The 6,000-nt window shown below is 35.9% G+C and overlaps 1 protein-coding gene across 1 annotated transcript in view; it reads right to left on the minus strand.

Annotated features, from left to right (window-relative positions):
* OSTN (osteocrin) overlaps window positions 1-5,723 on the minus strand; it is a 49,612-nt gene extending 43,889 nt beyond the window's left edge. The window contains exon 1 of the mRNA XM_036347136.1: window positions 5,665-5,723. The gene's annotated coding sequence lies outside the window, so the exon portion shown is untranslated. The remainder of the gene's footprint in view (window positions 1-5,664) is intronic.
* Between the last annotated feature and the right edge of the window lie 277 nt (window positions 5,724-6,000).

The following is a 6,000-nucleotide window of genomic DNA, read 5'->3' on the forward strand; positions in this document are numbered from 1 at the left end:
GCTGTTTTCAGGCTGACTGAAGCTCCCAACCGCTCTTTTTTTTATTTTTTTTTATTCTGGGCCAGGTTTAGCTCTGGCTCCAGCTCTTAGGCCTCCGCTGCTGAAAGCAGGTATCTGGTTTGTTTGCGTTCTATAATCGAAACTCTGTATCAACTCTAGTTCTGAGATCCCGGCTTGCTGAAAGCTGGTTTCTGGGGTTTTGTTTAGCTTCTATATTTGTTACAATGTTTCAAACTGCAAGCTCAGAGTCAGGCAAGGCAGGCGGGAAACGTTGGAGTCCTCAGTCACTGAAGCAAGCAAGCCTCATGTTCGCTTCCAGCTGCCTGGCTGCTGGCTGCCATCTTGGCTGGCAGTTAATTTGCATATCGTCCTGATTAGCCAATGGGAAGGGTAGCGGTCGTATGCTAATTACCATGTTTCTCTTTTATTAGATAGGATTCTCTTGCCCTAGCTGGCTTTGCTCAGTGGACAGAGTGTCAGCCTGTAGACTGAAGGGTCCCAGGTTAGATTCTGGTCAAGGGCACATGCCTTGGTTGCAGGCACGATCCCCAGTAGGGGGTGTGCAGGAGGCAGCCAATCAATGATTCTCTCTCATCATTGATATTTCTATCTCTCTCTCCTCCCTTCCTCTCTGAAATCAATAAATAAATATATTTTTAAAAATAAATAAATAAAAGTCTCTTTGTGAAATTTGTTATTTTCTGTACATTGTGTGATGGTCATCTTGCTTTATGTGATGAGATGATCCTGAAAGGAAGGCGCAGATTGACATTGACAAATTTAACATTTCCCGTTTTTATGTTTTAATTAAAATGTCAGGAATGAGTCCTTTTCCATTTCTCATTGGTCTTCAATTGCCAGTGGAAATTTTCCAAAGCCACAAAGTCATTTAGGAGAAGAGCCAGAACAACAATTTGCGTTTTCAAACACCGGAGTATAAAGCATTTTTCCATCTCCAAAACAAATTGCTTATAGAGTAGAACGTCTGTGGAGGAGGTGTTCCTAATGTGGAAGACACCTGTGCTTTAAAATGACTTTCCCTGAATGATACAAATCAGGAACATGATAATTTATTATGATACATGTGTTAACTGATTTTATTCTCTTTGGTACCATTTTCATTCTTTTACAGACACTATTGCCTTCCAAAATTGTAAAATTTTGAGTTTTTTTCCCCCCATTTGGAATTTTCAATAATACTACTAGTTGCAAAAATTTAAGAAGACAGAAACCTACAATGACACTTTAAAGGAAGATCTCATTATTCAAAAGCCCAGGTATGCATGTTTAGCAAAGTGTTTAGTTGTCAATGTCAACTCTTTCAGGGTAAGAATGATGTCATATTCACCAGTGTGTCTTAGCACCCAACAGCATGCCTGGTATAGAGTCAACCTTATTTTGAATAAATACATAGAGCAGCCTTATATGGTGGTAAACAGGAATGCAGGGCAGATATTAACATTTCTGTTTTATTGATATGGAAACTAAAGCTTGGAGAAGATTTGCCCAAGTTTTATTCCTATAGCAATATGTTAGAAAATTCATGCCAAAATCCCAGTATGTCAATTAATGTTTCACCTGGCAGATTCTCATTCTAATGAAAGGGACTTGCATCAATATTCCCCAATAATTATCCCAGTACAGTTTATGATTTCTCCTTATCAAACATCAATTTATGTTGAGATCCATGAATTATTACTGTCACCTACAAATAGAAAAGAATTTGTGTGATTGTATACAACCCTGGTAAGGGCATTTATTGTTTAATTCTAATGTTAAATAAAGGAGAAAAAAAACATGAATCTTTAAAACTATGGGCAGAAAAAGCTGGAAGAGCTGCACATGACATTCTGCTTGGCCATTTGATATGCAGGCAATTTTTATGTGGTAGGAAAAGGCTTTCAAAGGGATAAGTGGATGAATGCAGTTGAATAAGGCATAATAAGCCTCAGGATGATGTGGAATGTCATCACCTCCTTCACCCTTCTGCCCACATTGTACTTATATATAATATTTAATTAAATATTAATACATATTTTAATTACACTAAACTAACCAATATAATCAATGAAAAACTCTTTAAAATGTAAATGAAGGGACAAAATATACATTTTATAATAATAACAGGATGCACTTATTAGGTACACACTATATCAGATACCAGGGGCATAAAAGTGAGTAAGACACTCTCCCTGTTGCTCACAGCCTGGTGGGGATAGAAGCCCCTATCATTGCCCTGCCAGGGATTCCCTCCTCTAACAGCACAATCTTCCTGGAATGTTCCATTTCCTTCAAGCACAATTTTTGTATGTAACTTAAAACCAAAAGCATTTGCAAGTACTCATCTATCTCCATTTGTCCTCATAACCATCATGTTGGATCTGTATGGAAAATATTCTAATTATATTGTTTTAATAAATGAACTGACAGAACTTGTTTTTTTTTTTTTTTTTTGTTCTTTTTAAACTCTAGCTTCCTAACTTCAGTTAATATATGGATACTTTCCAGTACAATACAGTGAATAGGTAGAAAGACATTGGGTGGTCCTTAAGGTACAGAGACCTGGGTCTGATTCCTGACTGGGTTACTTAGCTCCTCTGGTTTAATATCTTTATTGAGAAAATGGGGCAAAGACTTACTTTGTAGGTTTATTGTAAGGATTATAAGTAATATAGGCAAAGTGATGGGCACAAAGTAGTTTTTCAGTAAATAATAGCTGCCATCCTGATATTGCCTTTGAATATAACAACTTTTCAAAAAATACATATTTTTATGAAAAAAGAAAACCTTTGTTTTCCATGTTCATTTTAAGGAACAAAGAGTCTTTGGAATCTAGAATTATAGTAAAGTAAAAAAAAATTAGATTTTTTTATATAAAATAATATTGAGTAGGGGAAGGAAATTTCACTAAAGAGACAAGTGGCAATTGCTCTATTTCACATTGCAGTATATTACACATTGTCATTAACTGCAGCCATAATTGTTCTATTAAAATATTATCATACAACTATAGATAATATCATAATGGGAAGGAAACAAAGGGAAGAAATCTCAGTTACACCCAAAACATATTATGCTTTAAGCTCTAACAAACAAAAGCGAATATTTAGTTGAATTTTAATATAATTTTATATGAAATTTATTTTTATTCTATAATGCACAATATGTTTTTATTGATCTCACTTTTTAAAAGTCACTCGTTATGTTGTGTGAAAAATCATGGTTTTTACATAGTTTCTGTAATCCTGAGAGTATAGCATAGTCAGGATTGTGTCAGGAAAGCAGAGCCACCATGAGTCTTATGGGAAATAGGGACCTTGCTACAGAAACTACACTTTACAAAGAAAAGGAACAGCTAGGAAGGGATGGGCTGTGAAGGAAGTCAAGGAAGAGAGCACATCACTTTCCAACCTTCTTAGAGACCTGGCATGGATGGAAGGTCAGAGCTTGCAGGGAAATGCGACCACCAACATGGGGCCCCAAGAAGCCCCGGGAGAGGTCCACGGGAAGCCACAGCTATGACTCGTGGGTCAGCAGCCAGGGTGCCGGTGGTGGGCTGGATGATATTTTAAAAGTGTGTTTTTTCAAATGTTCAGAGACTTACGTGTCCTAGAAATACAGAATTTTAGAAAGGACGGGGGTACTCATTAGAAATTGCCAAGTTTAAACCCTCAATAGATAAAAAGAGTGAGGTTCAAAGACAATGAACTTGCCCAAGGGAGAGGATATAAAGGGGATATATAAAATGGGTGAAGAAGAGGAGAGAGCAGGTGCTTGTTGCTGAGGGCGGAGCTGATGGGACATCCTTAGGGAGAAAGTGTAAAGCTGGGCAACAGCCAGTTCAAGTCAACCAAGAAACTGGCAATTACTGGCAGGTGATGCTAACCGCTGCTGCAGAGAGGTACCCTGGGAAATATTTGGAGGAAGGAAATAAGGGCTCAGCCAAAAAATAAAATGCCTTTATTCTGAGAGATCTTCAAGCACCTGGGAGCTGGCCTGGGGAGAGGTATGTCTAGGGCTAGGAGAGAACTTTTACTGATGGAAAAGGGACCCCTAGGAGGTTGGGTGAAAGCTGGTGAAGTCAGAACTGAGATTAGAAGTATGGTTTCCTAAGCAAAGCTTGTGCTCCTCCCATAGCACCATTGAATCTAAACAATAGTTGTCTGGTCGGTAGGGATCAAAGAAGATGAACTATTGACAAGGAGGTTAAATTAGATGATGTCTAAAGCTTAACCCCAAGATCCTGCCATACTGGCTGCTCATTCTATATTGTAGGAAAAAATGCTGATATGGGGGCTTCCCAGAACATTATTGAGCCCCACTCTATGCTTAAGGCTTGTCTGAATTTGCAAAACTGCATTGTGACAGTGCTGGGGTAATATTTTGGGATTGCTTACTTTGAGTTCTATTCCTTTAAGACAAGCTCAATTAATCTAATTTTATTATACAAATGTTAAGATCATGGAAAGAATTTGAACAAGAAATTGAAAGTATGGCCCCTGATGCCCCAAACAAACTCTACTAAACATATGTACTTCTCTTCTTTCTATGATTTGTTACAGAAGAATCAGTTCAAAACCCTGAGAAATGAGGAAGAGAATGCAAATGTGAAGCTTAAATACCTTAAATAATTTACTGAATGAAACCATGTTACAATTAACTTACAAAGAGGAGACTTGAATTCATAACTACTGGAATCTCTATTTAACACAAGTTCTATGATTGCTGAAGGGTTAAGTGCCAAAGTAAAGAGGAGACACAAAAAATGCCTGATGTTTTTGTAGAGGAAATTAAATATAATCCTATCAAATCCACAGCTTATAGGGGCATTAAAATAATCATAAATCATATTTAATTTCTAGAAAAATAACTCAGAAACAAATAATCACATTTCTAAATGTACACAATCTATTAATGTAATTTGAAGGAACAGTAGTTTGCATTGCTAAACTGCATTTATAGAATGTACAATGTTTCCACAGAACAAAACCTGAAACAAAATTTTAAATTTGTTCTTAAATAGAACTCAACTACATGTTTCAGATTAACTTTCAATTCAATCATTTAATAGCCAAAGCACTTCAGCAAATACTGAAGAATAAACATGATCTGTCTACTCTAAACTGTTATTAATACCATACTTGCGTATTTGTGTTTCATAAGAAGAAAAACATAGGGTAATTTAGGTTTAAAGAATGTAGAATTTAATTTAGAGATGTTTCTTTGACTCCAATTTTGATAGAAATAAAGATAAGAGAAAAATCTTCCTCTCTACCTATTTTTATAAACAGTTCTCTCTTATACATTAAGATATTTCCTAACACTGGACATATTTTATGGAAGCAAACTAATGCTATTAACATACATATAGAAACAACATTTTGAGTTCCCTTTCTCTTTGTCTTGAAATAGAATATAAACGCCAAAAAAATCATGTAATAAATGTGAAATGTCTGAGCAAACAATTAACTCCACCTGAAGTTTGCATTACAAAATTATCTTAGATTTTTTACTCATTTTAGAGATGAAAATATTACCCCCCAAAAACATTTCTAATTTTAACAAAATCAAAATATAACCAAAACATTTAAAAGGATGTAAAATTTTAAAATAGCTAAAAGGAGAAAAACCTTAACATTTTATCAGCTTTTATGTCTAACTTACCTTGTGAAAAGTCAGGAGATTCTAACTTTAGAGTCCTGTCTGTGCAGTTTCTCCCAAACTCAGCCCTGATGGTGAGTTTTCTCTCTGAGTTTTTATAGTCTCAGTTATACACCCCTTACTCCAATCCCTGCCTTTGCTTTCTCTTACATCATTTCTACAGATTTTCCACTGAACATTTCCCCAAGCCTCGTTTCAACCTCTCTCTCTGTTTCCTCCTCCTATTCTTTCTCTTCGTATTTATTATGCCTATTGCTTTGATCATGGCATTTTAGTAAAAAATGGGAGTTGGGGCTTTGGAAAATTTAAGTATACATTTAATATTGTGCATTCAGCCTT

This window comes from Myotis myotis, unplaced genomic scaffold (genome assembly GCF_014108235.1).
Source record: "Myotis myotis isolate mMyoMyo1 unplaced genomic scaffold, mMyoMyo1.p scaffold_m19_p_2, whole genome shotgun sequence".
In the NCBI taxonomy this organism is placed as follows: domain Eukaryota; kingdom Metazoa; phylum Chordata; class Mammalia; order Chiroptera; family Vespertilionidae; genus Myotis; species Myotis myotis.